The sequence below is a fragment of the Giraffa tippelskirchi genome, chromosome 2 (genome assembly GCF_054371585.1).
Source record: "Giraffa tippelskirchi isolate mGirTip1 chromosome 2, T2T-mGirTip1v1.2.pri, whole genome shotgun sequence".
NCBI lineage: Eukaryota > Metazoa > Chordata > Mammalia > Artiodactyla > Giraffidae > Giraffa > Giraffa tippelskirchi.
Genome location: NC_137276.1, coordinates 185,757,907 through 185,781,737, shown reverse-complemented (window position 1 = coordinate 185,781,737; position 23,831 = coordinate 185,757,907). Strand labels below are relative to the sequence as shown.

Below are 23,831 nucleotides of genomic sequence, written 5' to 3'. Positions count from 1 at the left end.
GGCCATCAAAAAAGTTAACAAAGCCAAAGAACCGGTGTTTTTGAACTGCAGTGCTGGAGAAGACTCTTGAGAATCCCTTGGACTGCAAGGAGATCAAACCATCAATCCTGAGAACAATACAGTCAATCAACACTGAATATTCATTGGAAACATTTTTGCTGAAGCTCCAATACTTCGGCCACTTGATACAAAGAGCTGACTCACTGTAAAAGACCCTGATTCAGGGAAAGGTTGAAGGCAAAAGAAGAGGGTGGCAGAGGATGAGATGGTTGGATGGCATCATTGACTCAATGGACATGAGTTTGAGCAAACCCTGAGAGATAGTGGAGGACAGGGAAGCCTGGTGTGCTACAGTCCACAGGGTTGCAGAGTTGGACATGACTTAGTGACTGAACAACACAACAATATTTAAAATAGATAACCATCCAAGTCCTACTATATAGCAAAGAGAACTCTGTTCAATATTGTATAATAACCTAAACGTGGAAAGAATTTGAATAAAAAATAGGTACTTGTATCTATAAAACTGAATCACTTTGCCATATACCTGAAACAAATACAACATCTTTATACTACGTTACAATGTAAAAAAAACAAAACAAACAAAAAAAACGGTGTCATAACAAAGTACCACAAAATGGGTGGTTTCAGAACAATAGAAAAACAATGTCTCTCAATTCTAGAGGCCCATGGTCCTCCTGAAGTCTGAGAGGAAAAATGTTTTCTCTGCTTCTTTCTTGGCTTTTAGAAATTTGATGGCAAACTTTGGTGTTTCTTGGCTTCTGCTTCACCATTTTGATCTTTGCCTTCATCTGCACCTTGAGCTCCCCCTGTGTGCCTGCCTGTATCTAAATCTCTCTTTTTATAAGGGCACCAGTTATACTAGGTTAGGGATCCTAATCTACTCTACTCTGGTAGGGTCTCATCCTGATTTAAGTGCTTAGCTATGACCATTTCCAATAAGGTCACATGAGGGGGTTTGGGAGGTTAGAATTTCAACATATAAATTGTGGGGAAACATAATTCAACCCACAATACATTTAAAGCACATAAATGCACATAGTTCAGTTCAGTTCAGTCACACAGTTGTGTCCAACTCTTTGCGACCCCATGGACTGCAGCACACCAGGCTTCCCTGTCCATTACCAACTCCTGGAGTCCACCCAAACCCATGTCCATTGATTCGGTGATGCCATCCAACCATCTCATCCTCTGTCATCCCCTTCTCCTCCCACCTTCAATCGTTCCCAGCATCAAGGTCTTTTCCAAAGAGTCAGTTCTTCCCATGAGGTGGCCAAAATATTGGAGTTTCAGCTTCAACATCAGTCCTTCCAATGAATATTCAGGACTGATTTCCTTTAGGATGGACTGGTTGGATCTCCTTGCAGCCCAAGGGACTCTCAAGAGTCTTCTCCAACACCACAGTTCAAAAGCATCAATTCTTTGTCACTCATCTTTCTTAATAGTCCAACTCTCACATCCAAACATGACTACTGGAAAAAACATAGCTTTGACTAGACAGACGTTTGTTGGCAAAGTAATGTGTCTGCTTTTTAATATGCTGTCTAGGTTGGTCATAACTTTTCTTCCAAGGGGCAAGTGTCTTTTAATTTCATGGCTGCTGTCACCATCTGCAGTGATTTTGGAGCTCCAAAAAATAAAGTCCGTCACTGTTTCCCCATCTATTTGCCATGAAGTGATGGGACCAGATGCCATGAATTTAGTTTTCTGAATGTTGAGTTTTAAACTAACTTTTTCACTTTCCTCGAGGCTCTTTAGTTTTTCTTCACTTTCTGCCATAAGGGTGGTGTCATCTACATATCTGAGGTTATTGATATTTCTCCCAGCAATCTTATTCCATCCTGTGCTCCATCCAGACCAGTATTTTGCATGATGCACTCTGCATATAAGCTAAATAAGCAGGGTGACAATATGCAGCCTTGACGTACTCCTTTTCCTATTTGGCACCAGTGTGTTGTTCCACGTCCAGTTTTAACTGTTGCTTCTTGACCTACAGATTTCTCAGGAGGCAAGTCAGGTGGCCTGGTATTTCCACCTCTTTAAGAATTTTCCACAGTCTGTTGTTATCCACACAAAGGTTTTGTCATAGTCAATAAAGCAGTAGATATTTTTCTGGATAAAGTGATAAGTGAAGTCGCTCAGTTGTGTCCGACTCTTTGCGACCCTATGGACTGTAGCCTACCAGGCTCCTCCGCCCATGGGATTCTCCAGGCAAGAATACTGGAGTGGGTTGCCATTTCCTTCTCCAGGGGATCTTCCCAACCCAGGGATCGAACCCGGGTCTCCCGCATTGGAGGCAGATGCTTTAACCTCTGAGCCACCAGGGAAGTGGTTATTTTTCTGGAACTCTCTTGCTTTTTTGATGATCCAACAGATGTTGGCAATTTGATCTCTGGTTCACACAAAAACTTCAAATCTAGTTTGAAGAATAACAATATGACAATTCAAAAAAAAATGAGTATTTATATTATTAAATGATGATAAATCACTTTCATAAAGTCCTGGTGACTTTATATGTCTGTGATGTCTTCCTAGGTTGAGGGGTGGGAAGGGAGGAAACCTATTACTGTGTACCAAGTGTCTTCAAATAATGTATTTGGATGAATCAATTAACATGTGTAAATATCCTCCAAGAAAAATTTTAAAGCAGCTATATATTTTATAGAAAGATGTTCTTTAAAACATTTATTTATAAAATATTGGAGAACTAATTAACTTTAGGAACTGATGAAATAAATTGGTTATATGCATACATAACTAAATATTAAATAATTTTAGCTAACTTTTGTGTAGTACCTACTGTGTGCCAAAAATTAAGCATTTTATATATGTTCACTTAGAGAATCCTCACAAGGACCCTATGAGGCACATGCTACTATTATATCTGCTTTATTTTTGGTAAAGTTTATATGTAAAAAATCTAAATAACTTGCCTAATGTCATTCAGCTTTGTAAGTAGCAGAGTTGAGCTTAAAAGCAGGGAGTCTGGTCCCACAATCTATTTCAAAAATGCTTTGCTATATTTTTACAAATTGATATTAAAATATGCATGACTTAAGACTGTTTAAAGGGAACAACATCGAGAATTGTTGACACGTTTTTCAATATTTGCACTGAAAAATAAGTCAAGAAGATATGCCAAGATGTTAATAATTGTTGCCTTGGAGTTATGTGATTATCAATGATTTTTTACTGCAACTTTTACTTTTGTATTCTTTCTAATGTATTCAAAATTTTTAAATAAAATAAATATACTTATTAGGTGTTCATACGTATTTTTGACATTTATTTACTGGATTGAATTGAACAGTAAGATATTTGGTAATTTGAATGTTCATTTCTTTCTAGATAAACTTATTTAATTCAAGGTTGAGGTGGTTGAATACACTGACAAAATACAAATAGATTACATGTTTTACGTAATTAATCAGGAATCACTCTCAGAATTTAGTTTACATATCTTCCTTGCACAACTATGGAATACTCCAGGTATTTTGTGTAACCTATTTTCATATATGGCCCTGTGTCCCTGATAGAGGGGCATATGCCAGAGAAATTTTAGCCTGTTGTCAGGTTTCTGGATACTTAATTTCAGTTACTACCACACAGAATCTTCCCAGGTGGCTGCAGTGGTAAAGAATCTGCCTGCCAGTGCAGGAGGTACGATTCAATCCCTGGGTTGGAAAGATCCTCTGGAGGAGGAAATGACAAACCACTCCAGTATTCTTGCCTGAGAAATCCATGGACAGAGGAGTCTAGCAGGCAGAGAGTCCAACACAACTGTGACTGAGCACACACACACACCCACACACCACACACAGAATCATATTCACTAAAACATTTGAGGAGGGGTGGATTGGAGATTTGTAGCATAGACTAACAAGCAGTCAGTTAAGCACACTTAGTCCAGCTAGATTAAAAAACAATCGAAGTAAAAGTAGAATAATATGAAATGGAGAAGAGAGGAAACAGGACTGTCCTCTTTTCCCCCAATTTTACATTGTGTTTCCCAGCATAAGTGCATATTACACTTATTGCATATTTTTTTCTGTTCACCTAGAAATGTCTGCTCATCCTTAACTGTGGTGGTGGTTTAGTCATCAAGTAGTGTCCTACTCTTGAGACCCCATAGACTGTATCCTGCCAGGCTCCTCTGTCCACGGGATTCTCCAGGCAAGAATACTGGAGTGGGTTGCCATTTCCTTCTCCAGGGTGTCTTCCCAACCCAGGAATCAAACCCAGGTCTCCTGCCTTGCAGGTAGATTCTTTACCAACTAAGCTACAAGGGAAGCCCATTAGGCTTATTGCTTGAGTATTAAAAGGTGATGGAGGGAGGAATTAGTTAAATTGATTGTTATTAAATAATTATCTTTGTTTCTGGTCTTATCATGACAAAGACAAAATATGACACTATCTGGTCCTGATATGAACTGCTACATTTCCAGTTGTATGCCTCAACCCAGCATTTTTAAAAAGTTTACTACTTCATTCAACATTTCTTGGTAGGAATATGATAAGCTGTAGTGTAATAGAGGCTTACATCTCTAAAATAATTTAGGAGGACTTCAGAGAAGTCCCTAAACCTTGAAAAAAATTCCAAGCATCGGCCAGTCAGTAACACTTCTGAGAACAAAAAATCAGAGTTACCACAAGGGTGGTAATTTGAGTGCCAAGATTTTGCCCAGATAGTGCTTTCTGAATCGCTTAAAGAAAAAGTAAACAAACAAATGAACAAACCTACAAACTGGAACAAAGCTAAACGAGTTTTTCTGATGAGAGGAAGCATGTGAAGGTATTGTTGCCTATACTGTAGAAGACAAAATGTGAAAGAATACAGCTTTGTCATTGCTTCTAAAGACTGGACCTATAAGATATCCTTCCTGCAAAATGCCCAGAACTAGTCTTAGTGGAAGCTGTGAGTTTGGTTAAGTTTATCATTATTCAACTTGGCTTTTCAATTATGGATCTTTTACCCTTTTGTTGCACAACTTAAAGTCTGAGAAAAACACAATGCTAACCATTCACACTACTATGTGGATTTAAGGATGTTGTTGCTTTTTATTTCCTTCTGTGGGATATTTACATTTTATATTAAATTGAGAAGAGAATTTTCTCTTTTAAAGAAATTTCAGGCACAGGTGAGAAGAGAGGGTGAGATAATACATTTTGGCTTGGAGATCTTCCTGGTACTATAATCATCTCAAACAATAGTTGTGCCCTCTACCTGCACATAAAACTAGCCTTGAGTTGGATGATTCAGACTAGATCACTTTTATCAATATTGTCTGTGCTCACATTATTAGATTAATGGGTTGGTTGGGTCAGCTTTCATTTTAATATGGAAAATATTAACATAATCTAAAGCATATAATTTTAACTTAGTATACCAAAGATGTTAGTAAGGCCAAAGGTATTAAGAAATTGTCCTGATTCATATAATATATATGCAGAGTGCCAATGCATTATTTATAATGTGAAACAGCATGGATCAGAGAATTTTTTTTTCTTTACGTACACTCAGTTCCTTAATTTAGCATCAATATTTCCTTCATTCAAATATCAACATTTAGCCACATGTGGCATATATTACAACTAACTGTCACCTGTGATAGCTTATTGTTCACTATGGCTTAGATATGAGATAGAACACAACCAACCTTCCAAGTGTAATGTCACATTTCAGATGTCAAAATTTGGAGCCAATTAAACTATGGAAGAATGAGTAAAAAGGAAAAACTGCATAGATCTGAGTCTAAGAAGTTAAAAAAATACATGTAAAAAGAAGAATGTGGATTGTGCCAGATTCTGACTGATACTATTTCCCTCCTCTCCCTGACTAATTAGCTATTTTATGAAAATTTGACTTTGCCCTCAAGTCTCAATCCTAACCATTGAGTTTTTGTTCTCTTTTTCTATTCTAAAAACTTCCCTTGATTACCTGATGACTATAATTCAGATTGATTTGTCCAAGTTTCTGGGGTTCATGTCCATCCTCTCTCTTCCCACAGACTTTCAAAACAGATCTATTACTGTGCTGACAATGCTGAAAATTTTTGTTCATCTATTAATATATATTAATGCCTCTTATGTGGCATAGATTATTATATATTAGGGATACAAAGATATAACATAATCAATCAATAGGAGTTGAGTGAAGGAGTTCTGTCTACAATAGAAAGTTTTACCATGTCTAGGTCTATCCCAGATTTGAGGGAGGAAGCCCAGAGAACCATGAGGAACACGTAGGGACCCCCAGGTTAGGTTGGTGAGAGATGGGGCAGCATTAGAAGTGAAGCATTGTTAAAGAAATGTCTTGAGAAAAGATTATGCTTGAGCTGATCATATAAGAATTGCTTTCTTGCCAGTGTTATGGCTTGACTTTGTTAAATTAACATTTGTTAAGTGGGTCACAGGGTATAGAACAGTGAGTCAGGGTTCAAGAGAAATATTACTTTCAAATCCTGCAAGAAGTACACAGCATGCCATGAGAACCCACACAGGCAAGTTAAAGCAGGGGAGAAGTAGAGAGGGCAATTGGACCTAGGTACATGCCTTTGTTAGGGTCCATGGATGCAGTGCTTTGGAGTTCCCCTTAGGTTGGATTGGTGAATTCCAAGTCATATGAACAGGGTTTTAGAAAACTCCATATCTAAGGAATATGCAAGGGAGGGAAGGCCCTGGGAGGCAGGGGAGATTACTGATCACATGTACTATTGGGGAAGGCATGTCAGAACCTAGTTTTCGCCTGTGACTGGTGGGCTCTTATCTAGGTCATATGTTTGCATGAGGAGGCTAGTGTCAGTTTAAAGCCTGCACAGACCACTTGGTCCAAGAAAATGGAGGTGAAGGCAGCAATACTATAGTTTAGTTAACTCTCAACAGGCAGACTCACTTCTTGTCAGTAAGTTGGAAAAGCTACAGCTGTTTGGTATTTAAAATCAGCAATAAACTTAAAAATAATGTGAGGGACTCCTATGAGTGTGGTAGATGAGAGGAGCATTGAACCAGGTACTATGTATCAAGATCTTTTAGTTCAAATTCCAGTTTTCCTTTGGATAAACTTTTCAACCAAGGGCAAATTCACATTTTCATGTTTAAATTTTCATCTAGGTAATGCCAGAGATTTGGTGTTCTCTGAAATCTTATATTTCCTGAGCTACCTTTCAGAGGTCTTCCTGGGACGCTGATAACCCTTCTGGTAGTAGCATTAGGAGGTAAATCTCATTAATAAGCTTTGGGTCTTTGTGCCACATAACTTCATTTCCCTTTAGCCTAACAAGAAAAGATAAATATAACATCAACTGGCCAGCCTTTGCACTGTTCTTTGACTGATAAGTAACATATTGACCTGGGATCTTTCTCACTATCAACAGAGCTTTGCAGGGGACTATGTTAAGAGAGTTTTAAAACAAAGGTATTTATGTGAAAAAATTTGAAACAACTGTGTGGTTCTCTTTATCTGTCATTCATTTTCAGAATCTTGTACCACATGGGTATTACCCGACAATACTATTTTAACAGAATTATAGAGACTATAGCAGAAATAAAAAAAATCAATCAAAAGCCAAGAGCAGAAATGAAACCATGGAATCTTTGGATTTGATATTGGAAATTGTAATTTCATCAGTGTGGTCATAGAAAGAGCTTCAGCTCTAATAGCATGATTTTAGAGGTATTTCAGAACATCAAGAATGAGAGCTGAGCAAACACAGAGCAAGGCCACTTCAGACATGCTTTCAAATACTTGGAAGCTTAAGTCAGCTCTAAAGCTATTACTGTGCATTACAAAAGTTTCAGTACCACCGCTGCACTCTTGGTGATGATAAGTGTCCAGAGTTGGGTGGCTTAGGATTCCACACCCAGAATACTTATTTTAGGTAATGCTTATTCATGTAACTAATTTGATACCCTTACTTAAGGGTCAGAAGCAGAGGGAGAAAGAGATTTGTCAAGGTGTGGGAAATATAGAATTAATATTTGTAAGTTGCATTTCTACTGTTCAGTCAATGAACTAGGCCATGATATGAACTTATTGTCAGGAAACCAATACTGAATAACTGAAAAAAAAAAAAGTTCCAGAACTGAATGCTCTGATGACAGTAAAAATCAATATCTATTCACAACCTAGAAGCTTTAAAGATTGGAAAACCGGACCCAATTATTTACATAAAATGCAAACTAAGAGACTCTTGCTTTAAGAACTGTGAAGGATATGAGATTTTACCGTTTTGGGACACTTAATTTAGTCTGCTATAGTTTTACGGATGTTGGCAGAAGACATGAGAATCCTGGGACAGAGAGGAGAGTTTTGTCATGGCACAGCATGAGTTTAACATTCATATCAGTTTTTTTCATTCCCCAAGACTGACAAGGCAACCCAGGCTAGCTCAGGTAGATGCTGCTCACCTAGTGGATTTGCATCATGGTTGAGGAATCCTGAGTTTAGCTAACTCCATTTTTTTTTTAATTGGGCTGCAAGCAATCTTGTTCAACCTTTGCTCACTCAAGAAAGGCAGTATGTCTTCCAAGGCTATTTGTAATATAAGCATCCTTGAAAAGATAGTCCAAACCCAGAGCTATCAGTGCCTCTGTTCCTAACATTGAAGAAAGGTGGGAGGAGAATTGTCTCTCTGGAGACCTGTCTCCTAAAGCGCTCATGGTTTGGATAATTTTAGTGCAGCAGGCATGCAGTTGGTTAGTTTATTAAGTTGTGGGCTTATTTCAAAATGTTGAAAACTTATTCTCCAATTTTCCTTAATATCTTTTTTTTTTCCTATTGTATAGGTCTTTCAGTGTTTCATAGAATTCTTTTGCTCATGTGGCCATTATTCTGCTGATAAGCATTTTGTGATTATATTCTTAGTTGTTCTGGGTTATCTGATTGTGAAGTCAGTAACGTTTCTAATTGCTGTAAGACTGCTACTTCTGTATATCTTGCTATTACTCTGAATATCTTAATAGTTCTAGTGTTCAGTGAGAGCTGCTAATGCTTATATAAGTTAACATGTGTGTCTACATTTCTATATTAATTTTAGAAAAATAATGCAAATCAAAATGAAATATGCATCCAATTTTTCTAGAAAAATTTGTCGTCCTCCTGTTTTTTTATTGAAACAATGTGGCAAGAGCAGGATGAATCATTAGAGAAGTCCATTTTAATACCACCCAGGTGTGCAATGGATAAGAAAGGACCTGAGCCCCAAAACATTTGTATCCAGCAAACACCACAGCAGAGTCACAGTTACACTGACTGCTTCTATTTCAATGGCAAGATGAATGACTTGAGACAACAATGTTCTTTTTATAACTTCCTCAAAAGCACACAAAACAAGCCATCTCTCTTAGCAGACAATGCCTAAGTGTTTGCAAGTGATATGAACAGTAATTTGTTAACAGATACATATAATGATTTTTATTTATCCAAATGATGCCAGTTATTTATTTCTTACACTGGGTAGATTATGAGTGGCTTGCATAACAGGGTTTCAGAACCAATCTGAAGTTAAGGACAATGACAAAACCTCTAGTCACATCTGAACATCCTGTGCAAGTCCTCTACTATAATACTCATCTCACTCTCACTCTAGTGAGGTCAAAATGTAATTCAAACGATCAAACTACTGTTTCCATGTAAAGTATTTAGATATATTGATTAGGGATTACTAATTAAGATACTTGCAGGACTCAGACACTCAGGATGAATCAATGAAATGGGTCAGCAGGAAAGGAAGTTCACATAGAATTCAGTGTCAGAGTGATAATAAAGAATAGTGGAGACATGGAAAGTGCACACTTTCTCTAAAGAAGAGTATCTGTCACCCAGATTCAATTATGAGAATGTAGCATGGTAATAGTTTTCCAATATTTAAGATAACTCAAATTTTTATACAAAATTCCATTTGTTTTAGGTTAGCTTGTGAGCTGCCAGTTTGGGGTCCTTGTTTTTGATAGGAAATAGTATTTGGAAATAGGTGCTATGAAGTCCTTTCATTTACTAATGAGCTATGAAATTAACTGTCTTGGTCTAAAGCAAGTTCAGGCTATTTCTGAGAATGAAGAATGCATCATACCTCCAGGGCTGGCTTATCATGCACAGCTTTGATCTTGCGAAGAACGCCTAAATTATTAGTCTTTCTCATGTGTGGTTTTTGGAATCAAAGTTCTCCAATTGACAGTGGAAATAAATGGAGAGGCTATTTAAAAGCAAAAATTAATTAGTTTGTTGAACTAATATCCTCAATGTCATTGAACAAAGTTGGGTCCCCAAAATGTAAAACAAGCACCTTCTTGCATAGATCCTTGCAAATTTGAGCTTGGGAATGGTTGCAAAGGAAATCCACACATGGTTTTGAACAAATTCAATTGATTTACCGATCTCTGAAAAGAACCTACTTTCAGTTTAAATGTTAAAATACAGAATCCAACCAATGATAAAGATTTACATAGCCCATTCCTCTAAAAGGGATAACTAAGTTTAGGTGTTACAGTCAAACTTTACTTTAGATGCAAAGTTTTTTCTTTTTCTTTTATTTTTGTATTAAACAGGTAAACTACCTTTTAAAATTTTTCTTAACTATTATATAATGTTTTGGAAGTGCTTGTAAAATTTCCACAATCAACCTGAATCTTAATAATGGGGAAATTAATCCTTCCAGGTATTAATTATGTAAAAAAGCTCTCTGGGGTTTGAGGAGGTGTTTGTTATAGCACTGAATTAATGATTAAATAATAATTATAGAATATAGTGAGTAAGATGAATATTGCAATCACTGCTACTTACAGAATATTCTAATGTGAAATGTTCTGACAGTCTGCCTTTGGTTGGCTCTCAGCCAATAGGAACTCATAGAAAAAATGGGAGAAAGCAAGTATAGTAAAAGAAAGAACTTAAAAAAATCAATTGTATTTATCTTCATATTGCTAAATCTGGAATCACTAATATGCTGAAATGTACAGAAGAAAATGCATAAAATTAAGGTTTGAGGGATGTCACCTCAATGTCTTCAACCCTTGTATTTCTTCTCTACATTAGAGATGTACTTATTTGACTATCTTAGGAGTTCTAACATAATTGTAACTATATTATTCAAACAGGATGATATTTTTCGGGGATGAGTTTAGCTGGCATTGAGAAAGCAATAAATATCCTAATGATACAATATGCTATGATTAAATGGAGATAGATCTAGAATACTAAGTCACTTGCAGGAAGTCTAATCTCTCCTCTCTACTTGGAAAAATCAGAAAATTTCACGTCTCTGAAAACTTGCAGTCCCAGTGTTCCTTTTTTAATTCTCTATATTAATAGTTAATTTCTCTTAGTTTTCCTTTAAACATGATTAAAATTTCTATATCTTAGAAAACAAACAAAAACACCTTTGACTCCCTCACTCTGAAACCTCAAGTATCTCTTTTTACCCTCACAGTCAAACTGCTTAAAATAACTGTTTATATTCTCTACCTGTATGACCTTTCGTTCACTATTCAGACTGTTCCATAATGGTTTAAATTCCCATCAATTTACATACATAGTTCTACTATATTCCAAATGACTTTCTTGTTTATGGGTCTTAATCATATCTCTTCTTTAAAAAGCAAGCATAAAATCTGTACTCAAGGTTTCTCGGAAAATATTTTCAAACAGTTCTCTTTGCATGGAAAAACCAATGGATGTTGTTACATGTTACCTGCTTAGAGGGGTTATCTTACTTGACCTCTCTGCTAAATAATGTACATTCTTCTGTTTGTACTAAGACTTAGTAGCTACTCTCCTACATAGCATAGCCCTAAGCTTTTGCCTAGTGGACTCATAGTTATTTTTGTCATCTCATCTTCTGCACTATTTCTCAAAAATGGCTTCTGTGATAATCTAGGTAGTCTGTTTTGATATATAATGTTATAATATAATTTCTTCTCATTAATAACACTCATTTCATTATAAAATTTTACATTTACATAGAAAAATAATTTGACATTTTATTAAATCAGAAAATATGTCTTTTTTCCACTCTTTTCCAGACCCTCAGCTTAATATCTGAGTCCTGATAGGGATCCAAAATATACATTATATTAATGGATTCACAATGACTAAATAATTGAATGTGAAGGAGGGAAACAGAAATACTGGAATGGAAATGCAGTGACAAGACACATTCTATGATATAAAATAAATAGTACACATTTCTGTATTTGAAATAGAAAACCAACAAGGACCTATTGTAAAAAAATAAAAATAAAACAAATTGTATGGGTTTTTACTGAGATAGGCTTAGATTCTCATCCTTTAGCTGGGTAATTTGAGTTTGTTTTTTAGCATTACAACTGTCATTAGTGCTGGATCTAATTAGGTACGTATAAAAAATAAAATTGATTAAAACAGTGATATAACAATCGATAAAGACACTTTGCTATGCTGATATTTATCTGGGAACTACTGACAGTTGAACGTTTGCCAGGAGGATAGCCTGGGACTCTGTTAAAACTCATTATGCATGAATAGACAGATGTAAGAATTCATTATATTTCGAGTCCTTCTTTGATTCACAGGAAGGACTCTGAGGACTCAAAAGCTGTTATCCCATGATTACAGTTTAATGCAATTAAAGGATACAGGTTAAAATCACAAAGGGAAAAGGTATGTGGTGTAGTGTCTGGTACAAGTGCAAGCTTCCAGGTGTTCCTTCGCAGTTTGGTTGCACAAGCCTGCTTAATTTTTCCAATAAGAGTGTGTGATAATATGCACTAACCACTGCCAATACAAGATGCTCACCTAAGGCTTTGTGTCCAGATTTTGTTGGGGATCAGTCAGGTAGGCTAACTGGACTCCAGACCCCCACAGCAGAACTGGATGTTCATCATAAATCATGTTGTTATATTAAACTATCTAATCAAAGCAGTCTAGCACAGCCCCAAGCCTCAGGCTTGCAAAGACTCTTATCAGGCAGAACATTTCAAGGGCTATTCTTCAGCAACAGGAAGCGGGCAAAGAGTCAGTCCTGAAAATATGGCTTTTGGAAATGTACAGGATTTGACCAATATAGGCCTGCTGAATTAACCCTTTCCTCTAGAATATCTAAATTCAGCAATACCAAAAAGAAAGGGATGTTCTTTCTCAACAGCCTAGAACCCATTCTCAGAATATTTTAAGTTTCATACCCAAAAAAAATTCCAGCCAAGAGAAATAGAATATCATGACTGGCTTCAATTTTTAATTAATGAACTCCTTATTGCCAAATTCAGACTTAAATTGAAGAAAGTGGGGAAAACCACTAGACCATTCAGGTATGACCTAAATCAAATCCCTTATGATTATACAGTGGAAGTGAGAAATAGATTTAAGGGACTAGATCTGATAGAATGCCTAATGAACTATGGATGGAGGTTCGTGAAATTGTACAGGAGACAGGGATTAAGACCATCCCCAAGAAAAAGAAATGCGAAAAAGCAAAATGACTGTCTGAGGAGGCCTTACAAATAGCTGTGAAAAGAAGAGAAGCAAAAAGCAAAGGAAGTAAAGGAAAGATATACCCGTTTGAATGCAGAGTTGCAAAGAATAGCAAGGAGAGATAAGAAAGCCTTCCTCAGAGATCAATGCAAAGAAATATAGGAAAAGAATAGAATAGGAAAGACTAGAGATCTCTTCAAGAAAATTACAGATAACAAGGGAACATTTCATGCAAAGATGAGCTCAATAAAGGACAGAAATGGTATGGACCTAACAGTAGAAGATATTAAGAAGAGATGGCAAGAATAAACAGAAGAACTACACAAAAAATATCTCACAACCCAGATAATCACGATGGTGTGATCACTCACCTAGAGCCAGACATCCTGAAATGTGAAGTCAAGTGGGCCTTAGGAAGTATCACTAGGAACAAAGCTAGTGGAGGTGATGGAATTCAAGTTGAGCTATTTTGAATCCTAAAAGATGACTCTGTAAAAGTGCTGCACTCAATATGCCAACAAATTTGGAAAACTTAGTAGTGGCCACAGGACTGGAAAAGGTCAGTTTTCATTCCAATCCCAAAGAAAGGCAATGCCCAAGAATGCTCAAATTACCGCACAATTGCACTCATCATTCTCCAAGCCAGGCTTCAGCAATACGTGAACCGTGAACTTTCACCTTTTCAAGCTGGATTTAGAAAAGGCAGAGGAACCAGAGATCAAATTGCCAACATCCATTGGATCATCGAAAAAGCGAGAGAGTTCCAGAAAAACATCTACTTCTGCTTTATTGACTATGCCAAAGCCTTTGACTGTGTGGATCACAATAAACTGTGGAAAATTCTGAAAGAGATGGGAATACCAGACCACCTGACCTGCCTCTTGAGAAACCTGTATGCAGGTCAGGAAGCAACAGTTAGAACTGGATATGGAACAACAAACCAGTTCCAAATAGGAAAAGGCTGTATATTGTCACCCTGCTTATTTAACTTTATGTACAGTACATCATGAGAAATGCTGGACTGGATGAAGCACAAGCTGGAATCAAGATTGCCTGGAGAAATATCAATAACCTCAGATATGCAGATGACACCACTCTTATGGCAGAAAGTGAAGAAGAACTAAAGAGTCTCTTGACGAAAGTAAAAGAAGAGAGTCAAAACATTGGCTTAAAGCTCAACATTCAGAAAACTAAGATCATGGCATCAGGTCCCATCACTTCATGGCAAATAGATGGGGAAACAGTGGAAACAGTTGTTGACTTTATTTTTGGGGGGCTCCAAAATCACTGCAGATGGTGACTCAGCCATGAAATTAAAAGACACTTACTCCTTGGAAGAAAAGTTATGACCAACCTAGACAGCATATTAAAAACCAGAGATATTACTTTGTCAATAAAGGTCCATCTCGTCAAAGCTATGGTTTTTCCAGTAGTCATGTAGGGATGTGAGAGTTGGAGTATAAAGAAAGCTGAGCACAGAAGAATTGATGCTTTTGAAGTGTGGTGTTGGAGAAGACTCTTGAGAGTCCCTTGGACTGCAAGGAGATCCAACCAGTCCATCCTAAAGGAAATCCGTCCTGGGTTTTCATTGGAAGGACTGATGTTGAAGCTGAAACTCCAACATTTTGGCCACCTGATGCAAAGAGCTGATTCATTTGAAAAGACCCTGATGTTGGGAAAGGTTGAAGACAAGAGAAGAAGGGGACCACAGAGGATGAGATGCTTGGATGGCATCACCAACTCAATGGACATGAGTTTGGGTAAACTTTGGGAGTTGGTGATGGACAGGGAGGCAGCATGCTGCGGGTCATGGGGTCAAAGGGAATCAGAGATGACTGAGTGACTGAACTGAACTAAAATGAGGGGGATACTAAGCACAATTGGTGTTCTGTTAGGGTGGGATAAGGGGAGAAATGGATATTGAACCAGGCAAACATGTTTCCCGCAACATGCTTTTTAATACTGTTGATTCTGATAGAACAAAATTAGAGGTATAAGCAATGAGACTATTTTTGGACTGTTTTAACATAAACACACACACATACACACATAATATATGCACACACGCATATTACATGTATGTAATTGAGAGTTAAAGTCACTCAGTCATTTTCGACTCTTTGCAACCCCATGGATTATATAGTCCATGGATTCTCCAAGGCCAGAATCCCCCTTCTTCAGGGGATTTTCCCAACCCAGTGTTGAACCCAGGTCTCCCGCATTGCTGGTGAGCCACAATGATTCCCAACCGAGCCACAAGGGAAGCCCAAGAATACTGGAGTGAGTAACCTATCTCTTCTTCAGCGGATCTTCCAAACACAGGAATCGAACTGGAGTCTTATTACCATCTGAGCTATCAGGGAAGCCACAACATGTATGTATAAGCCCATCAATGTGTACATATATGTATATATTGAGGCTTCCCTCGTAGCTCAGTTGGTAAAGAATATGCAATGCAGGAGACCTGGGTTTGATCCCTAGGTCGGGACGATCCCCTGGAGAAGGAAATGGCAACCCACTCCAGTATTCTTGCCTGGAGAAGTACATTGACAGAGGAACCTGGCAGGGTACAGTCCATGGACTCACAAGAGTCAGACAGGACTTAGTGACCAAAGCACCACCACCATGTATATATTACCCATGTGTATCTATACATATGTATATATTACCCATGTGTATCTATACATATGTATATCTTTTTCTATATACCTATTTAAGTAATGCTCTTTTAGAAGATAACAGAAATAACCTGAAATCCTATAATAGATTACTTTTATTTAAATATTCTTACTGTCAAACTTTGAGATCCTTTGCATTACCATCTTTTTTTTTCCTGAATAAACGATCTTCTCATTTTTGTATCCTTATCTCTAAGCTGCTTTTCAATTCCCTAGGAAATTATTGTTAAAAACTCATGAAATATTAATCCCCCTCTGGATCTAGATTCACTCATTCCCAGTAGCTTATGTTCCTTTATCCAAGCTTTTAGAGAAAATTGATGTACATAAAAATTATCTTTTGTCCTGAATACCTTTTATTTATCTTTTAATGCTTCCTGCTACTACCCTTTGTCCTGGTGACTAATGTTCTCATCATCCAATCTAAAAAAAATGAATTAATTTATATATTTTTTTATCTTAAAATGTCTTTATTTCCTGCTCACAATTATTTAACATCTTGCCTGGATATACAGTTCTAGTTTGACAATCAGTATCTCTCAGCATTTTGAAATTATGAAATTATGACATTTTGAAAAATGTGCTTGCAGTGTTTGCAGAAAGCTCCCAGGTGATTGTGGTATATGACTAGGGCTTTCTATGTTTTCTTCTTGTTATTTTTCTAATCTAACTTTATAAATATTTGAAAATTTTTAGTTTGACTTAAAAAATGTTCAATATTTGACTCAAAGTAATAGTGAACTCTTTTTAAACTCTATATGAACAGTTTAAGAAGGGAGATCCTCAAATGCAATAGTTAAATACAAACTACACACAGTTCTTCATATATTCCTTGCCAAGCTGGCTATCTATTGTTTTCTTGCCTTCCCCTTTAGAAAGATCTCAACTATAACTTTAAAAACATGGGGAAATTAGAAAATTAAAAAGAAAAATAGAATCTTGTTGAGGAGATAGTATACTTAATTACAAGTCAGAGTATGACTGAAGAATTTAAGGATTTTCATAATTGACCTCAACATGCTTATCAACTGCTGTGACTGACCTTTGTCCCCTTTATTCCTCTCACCTCCACATTGTACACAGACCCATATTACAAATTCCTCAGTGGTCTAAGGATTTTTTTCAGTCCTTTATTTCTTTTCCATTGCCATTTCCTCTGATTGGCCTGTCCCTATCTATATTATCTTGCGTGCTTCAGTTCAGTCACTCAGTCGTGTTCAAATCTTTGTGACCCCATGAACCGCAGCACGCCAGGCCTCGCTGTCCATCAGCAACACCCTGAGTCCACCCAAACCCATGTCCATCAAGTCAGTGATGCCATCCAGCCATCTCATCCTCTGTCGTCCCCTTTTCCTCCTGCCTTCAATCTTTCCCAGCATCAGGGTCTTTTCCAATGAGTCAGCTCTTCGCATCAGGTGGCCAAAGTATTGGAGTTTCAGCTTCAACATCAGTCCTTCCAATGAACACAAAGGACTGATCTCCTTTAGTATGGACTGGTTGGATCTCCTTGCAATCCAAGGAACTCTCAAGAGTCTTCTTCAACACCATAGTTCAAAAGCATCAATTCTTCAGTGCTCAGCTTTCTTTATAGTCCAACTCTCACATCCATACATGACCACTGGAAAAACCATAGCCTTGACTAGACGGACCTTTGTTGGCAAAGTAATATGTCTGGTTTTTAATATGATGTCTAGGTTGGTCATAACTTTCCTTCCAAAGAGTAAGCATCTTTTAGTTTCATGGCTCAGTCACCATCTGCAGTGATTTGAGAGCCCAGAAAAATAAAGTCAGCCACTGTTTCCCCATCTATCTGCCATGAAGTGATGAGACCAGATGCCATGATCTTAGTTTTCTGAATGTTGAGCTTTAAGCCACCTTTTTCACTCTCCTCTTTCACTTTCATCAACAGGCTCTTTAGTTCTTCACTTTCTGCCATAAGGGTGGTGTCATCTGCGTATCTGAGGTTATTGATATTTCTCCTGGGAATCTTGATTCCAGCTTGAGCTTCTTCCAGCCCAGCATTTCTCATGATGTACTCTGCATATAAGTTAAATAATCAGGGTGACAATATACAGCCTTGACGTACTCCTTTTCCTACTTGGAACCAGTCTGTTGTTCCATGTCCAGTTCTAACTGTTGCTTCCTGACCTGCATACAGGTTTCTCAAGAGACAGGTCAGGTGGTCTGGTATTCCCATTTCTTTCAGAATTTTCCACAGTTTATTGTGATCCACACAGTCTAAGGTTTTGGCATAGTCAATAAAGCAGAAATAGATGTTTTTCTGGAACTCTCTTGCTTTTTTGATGATCCATCGGATGTTGTCAATTTGATCTCTGGTTCCTCTGCCTTTTCTAAAACTGGCTTGAACATCTGGAAGTTCACAGTTCATGTATTGCAAAAGCCTGGCTTGGAGAATTTTAAACATTACTTTACTAGCATGTGAGATGAGTGCAATTGTGCGGTAGCTTAGATAGCTCTTGTTCTCCTTTTTTTTCAGTTAGCTCATCCATAACATTTGCCAGCGACATTTTTATTTTCCTAGACAGAATTTCTTATAGTCCTTCTTCTGAGGTTACACATGATCAAGTGTGTATCTCTACAAACTTGTTTCACATTATATACACATTTGTAGGGGCTTCCCTCATAGCTCAGTTGGTAAAGAATCTGCCTGCAGGAGACCCCAGTTTGATTCCTGGTTTGGGAAGATGCGCTGGAGAAGGCATAGGCTACCCACTCCATTATCCTTGAGTTTCCCTTGTGGCTGAGCTGGTAAAGAAATAGCCTGCAATGCGGGAGACCTGGGTTTGATCCCTGGGTTGAGAAGATCCTCTGGAGAAGGTAAAGACTACCTTTTTTTTAGGGATTCCCTGATAGCTCAGTTGGTAAAGAATATGCCTGCAATGCAGGAGACCCCGGCTGGATTCCCAGTTCAGGTAGATCCGCTGGAGAAGGGATAGGCTACCTACTCCAGTATTCTTGGGCTTCCCTTGTGGCTCAGCTGGGAAAGAATCCGCCAGCAATGTGGGAGACCTGGGTTTGATCCCTCTGTTTGGAACATCCCCTGAAGAAGAGAAAGGCTACCCACTCCAGTATTCTGGCCTGGAGAATTCCTGGACTATATAATCCATGAGGTCGCAAAGAGTCGGACACTGCTGAGCGACTTTCTTCGAACCTTCAACACTTAGTGCAACATCAGGCTCAGAGTAGATGATCAGTAAATCTTTGGACTGAGAGAATTTTAAAGAAATTCTATGAAGATAAAATACCAAGAGCTGTTGTAAGTTAGATAAGATAGTTATTCATATGTGAGTGGGGAGGAGAGAAGTCTTGTGACTTAGAGATGTCTTCACAAGGAGTAATATGCTATAGTGGTCCTTATAAATAGAATTCTCCAGTATCTGAAGAATTATAGGAAGACTATTATAAATAGGAATTAACAGAATAATTTATTTCATTAATTATATATTTTTCTTCTAGCAACAGAAACTCATAAAGACAGCTTAAATAAGATAAATCTGTTAAGAAGGTACATACATATAGGCAGGGCTTACAAATGTCCTACCTGAAGGAAGCAGACTCTGCTGAGGCTCACTCTTTCTCTCTCTCTTGATTACAAACTTTCTCTGTTATTCTAGTCTACTCCTGATTGGGTAGGTACAGGTTATAAGAAGAACATGATTTTAAGCCAGTCATCTCCAAAAATATCATCCTGGAGTGGATCAAATAGGAAGCCTCAGAGAGCCCACAGATACTCAATAGCACTTTGATCAATAAATGAGATCCCATATTCTCTATACTTGTCCTCAGAATTAACCCTTTATCTGGCTGAGGCCTGTTTTCATTCCCCTTCACCCCTACCTCCTTTAAAATATACACATTTTTCTCTCTGACACATATTATGGATTTACTGTGTTTAAGTTTCTCCTCTAAAACTTTCCTAACCAATTTCTAATGGTATATTCAGGAAGCCTCTTTGAGCCTATCAACTGAGCCTCACTAGCCAGACTGTCAACATGGTCAACACTACATTAAGGTCAAGAAAGTCTACTAGAATCCTCTTCTTTATCAGCCTTTGTAATTAGCCTAAGATTCATGTCATGGTATTTTGCCTAAGAATTCCTTTTATTCTCAGAGCTATTTTATAATCCATCATTTTATGCGGTAGCTTCTAGCCACATGTTTTCTTTTTTCAGTTTAAAAATTAATGAAAACAGTATAAAATTAGAGCTTCAGTCCTTCAGTTATATTGGCCATATTTCAAATACTCAACAGCCAGAAAACTCTGTTGGTACCATTGCCTTCAAGAATAGAGTTAATGGACCCAGCCACCCTTTCAGTCTCCAAAGAACCCTATATGGATTTCTTAAAAGAAATCTTATTTTTACCAATCCTATTTTTAAGGTAAATTTTCCATATTCTTCACAGAGATGTGCCTGGACACTAAATAATCTGTATTGTAAAATTAATATGAAATTATTATTATATCACCATAATCCTATGGACAGAGAAGACTGGCAGACCACAGTGCACAGGATTGCGAAAGAGTTGAACATGATTCGGCAGCTAAACAACAACCATATAAGGCTCAGTGGTAAAGAATCTGCCTGACAATGAAAGAGATACAGGTTATATCATGGGGTTGGGAAGATCCCCTGGAGGAGGAAATGACAACCCACTTCAGTACTCTTGTCTGGGAAGTCCCATGGACAGAGGAACCTAGCTGGCTACTGTCTACAAGGTTGCAAAGAGTCAGAGATGACTGAAGTGACTAAACAACAACAAAACATGAGACATTAATTTAGGATGATTTGATAAATGCTTTTTTCCTAGTTGTGACATTTTTTTCTATATGAATAGAAGTTTAACAGTATAAAAGTCCTGGCCCTACTCAGCTCCACTAATTATTTCTATTCAGGAAGGAAGTGTTTACCTGATTTATTGATTTCCCTGAGATGAGGAACTGAACAGACTGCTATGGCTCTTTCTCTGGGAAACAAATCTGCCTTCATGGAGCATATGCTGTTGATTGTTTTTAGTCAAGCAGTGTCCCTCCCTGGTGGGGATACCTACAGTGGTCCATGGCCACTGATGACCAAGTCTGCCAGCATCAATAAGCCCACTAGACCAGAGATTTCCAATATCCATCTAATCACTAATCATTAACCAAGGTGGTTGTTTTCATCTGTCCTATCTCTTATCTTTTAATTTCTTGAAAATTCTCATAAGCAAGAATCTTCCTGTTCATGAAATACCACCAAACCCTGACAGGTAAGAGGAGGAATTTCTCTGAAAGGCAAGCAGGTGCTATTATTAAAAATAATATTGCCTCTGCATGTTGTTTCCATTTATTTGAAGAATGTTCTCCTACTATCCAAACTACAAATATTTATATTTACTTTTGAAGAGAGGTGAGGAAATTACCTCATCATATAGAATTTTAAATATTTATAAACTCATTCACCTCTTTAGAAAAAAATGAAATAATTCAACTGCTGGTCTTCTTTTCAGACTTATAAAGTATGTAAAATTTCTTTGTCCAAACTAAAGCAGATTGATTATTTGCAAGCAACTTATTTTCTTACATGAATCCTAAATTGTCAAAACATTACTTTTTTTTAAAATTTGACCTCTCTAGGTATGTAAGAAGTTTTTCCCTAGATTAAAATCAGTAATCAAAAGAACTTGTAGATTTCTTAATAGAAGAAGTATGAAAATACAAGAAAATACTGCAAGAGTCTTTTGAAATTTAATTCTCATACCACTTTAAATTTAAAGTGTAGATTTAATTTTTTTGCTAAAATAGTATGATGAATGTCACATTGAAAAAAATTATACACACACACAATTTTACATCATTAATTTGCAAAGAAAATAAACAATCTAACACAAATCTAACTCACCTTTGGCAGAAAATCAAGAATTCCCTGACAAGAGTTAACCCTAGCTTGGCAACAAGAGCTATAGGAATTCTGATTTGATGTGCTTCTATGAACCTATGTAAATCATATTACCAACTTTTATCATCACTGAAATGACAAGTTAAAAACCTCAATTGCAGGCTAAAGATGACATAACCTTTGTCATGTCAAAGTCAAATCCAAAATATAAACTTATTATTCAAGCCAAATACCAGCAACTTACTCATTTAAGTATACTTGTAAGCCGAATTAACTTTCTTCTTTTCTGTTTTACTTGTCCAATTTGCATTTAGGCCCTTTTTATTTTTTAAGGAAGCCATTGTTTTCATTTCGTACTTGGAGTATGGCAATATTCTTTTTTTAACTTGACCTTATATTTTTTGATTCCCTTGTAGTTATAGCTCAGCTGGTAAATAATCCACCTGGGATGCAGGAGACCTGGGTTCGATCCCTGGGTTTGGAAGATCCCCTGGAGAAGGAAATGGCAACCCACTCCAGTATTCTGGCCTGGAGAATCCATGGACTGTATAGTCCATGGGGTCCCAAAGAGTTGGACATGACTGAGCTACTTTAACTTCTATCTTTTGCAAAGGAAATCTATTTCCAATACAAACTAAAGCAAATGGCATGAAAATATTGTGTATTTATGTTCATTATATGTGGAAAGGGGGAAATAGACAGGTCTATAATATATCAGTTCTTAAAATTGTATATAAAACAAAAAAAAATAAAAGCAAAAGCTGAACTTTTTATTTGATTAACACAATAAATAAAAAATTATTGTTGAACAATATTTTACTCAGCCTATGAAATTTTGGACATATAATGTTGGAAATTGGTCATTATTTTTGCAGGTTTAATTCAGGATACTAGCTTGCTGCTTTTTACTTGGAAGAAAATAACAGAATAAGATGTAGCTAACTTCAAGTATATTAATATATAGTGACATGTACTTTAAAAAATTGTGAAACCAAGGAGCCAAGAACATGTAATGGAGAAAAGACAGCCTTTTCAATAAGTAGTGTTGGGAAAACTGGACAGCTACATGTAAAACAATGTTAGATTATTTCCTCATACCATATACATAAATAAACAGAAAATGGATTAAAGACCTAAATGGAAGAACTGACATCATAAACTCCTAGAAGAGAACATGAGCAGAACACTCTGACATGAATTGTAGCAATGTTTTCTTGGATTTGTCTCCTAAGGCAAAAGAAATAAATGCAAAAATAATAAATGCAAAAGTAACTGGGACCTAAACGTAAAACTTTCCATAGCAAAGTGAAAGTGAAAGTTATTAGTTGCTCAATCATGTATGACTCTTTGCGACCCCATGGACTATAGCTCACCAGGCTCCTCTGTCCATGGGATTCTCCAGGTGAGAATACTGGAGTGGGTTGCCATTTCCTTCTCCAGGAACTCTTCCCTACCCAGGGATTGAACCTGGGTCTTCTGCACTGCAGGCAGATTCTTTACCACCTGAGCCACCAGGGAAACCCTATGAAACCATTGAAAAAGACAACCTACAGAACACTAGAAAATATTTGCAAATGATATAACTGACAAGGAGCTAATATCCAAAATATATAAAAGGCTCATAAAACTAAATATCAAAAAGGAAACACCACACTCAAAAAGTGGGCAGAAGACCTGAATAGATGTATTTCCATAGAAGACATACAGATGGCAAATGGGGACATGAAAAAATGCTCAACACCACCAATCAAAATATGCAAATTACCAATGGCATTTTTCACAGAACAAAAA

At 37.1% G+C, this 23,831-nt stretch overlaps 2 non-coding genes across 2 annotated transcripts; both read right to left on the bottom strand.

Moving 5' to 3' along the window:
- Window positions 1–2,276: 2,276 nt before the first annotated feature.
- On the bottom strand, window positions 2,277–2,348 carry TRNAW-CCA (transfer RNA tryptophan (anticodon CCA)). The gene has a single exon. It is a non-coding gene; the product is annotated as a tRNA-Trp (tRNA).
- Window positions 2,349–23,486: 21,138 nt separating this feature from the next.
- Window positions 23,487–23,558, bottom strand: TRNAC-GCA (transfer RNA cysteine (anticodon GCA)). Its single transcript has one exon. It is a non-coding gene; the product is annotated as a tRNA-Cys (tRNA).
- Window positions 23,559–23,831: the final 273 nt, after the last annotated feature.